This window comes from Halyomorpha halys, unplaced genomic scaffold, assembly GCF_000696795.3.
Source record: "Halyomorpha halys isolate HHAL.00 unplaced genomic scaffold, Hhal_1.1 Scaffold2881.1, whole genome shotgun sequence".
Lineage (NCBI taxonomy): Eukaryota > Metazoa > Arthropoda > Insecta > Hemiptera > Pentatomidae > Halyomorpha > Halyomorpha halys.
This window is the reverse complement of record NW_027111287.1, coordinates 15,696-16,018: the sequence shown is the minus strand read 5'-3', so window position 1 is coordinate 16,018 and position 323 is coordinate 15,696. Positions and strand designations below refer to the sequence as shown.

The following is a 323-nucleotide window of genomic DNA, read 5'->3' as shown; positions in this document are numbered from 1 at the left end:
TTAGATATATGGCGTAGGCACTATCTTCATCTCTTCGCTAATGAAGAAGCAGCTAGAGAACGAAGGGAACAGACGCTCGATGTAGTCAGTGAAAAAGCCATTAATGTGTAGGAAGTGGAACTGGCTCCTGATCTGATGAAGACAGGAGGTAGGGACAACATAATCCCTGAGTTCTTGAAAGCCCTATTTCAAACTGTATACCTATTGCCCACAACTGTGAGGCAGATTATTTATTACCAAAATGTATATAATAATAATACGGCTTTAGGAGTGTCTGTGTGATTTCTTGGGCCATTTCAATGTGTAACCAAAATAAATCGTTC

General features: G+C 39.9%; 1 protein-coding gene across 1 annotated transcript in view; it reads right to left on the bottom strand.

The window, feature by feature from the left end:
* LOC136796234 (uncharacterized) overlaps positions 1-323 on the bottom strand; it is a 16,842-nt gene that overhangs the window by 830 nt on the left and 15,689 nt on the right. The window lies entirely within an intron of this gene.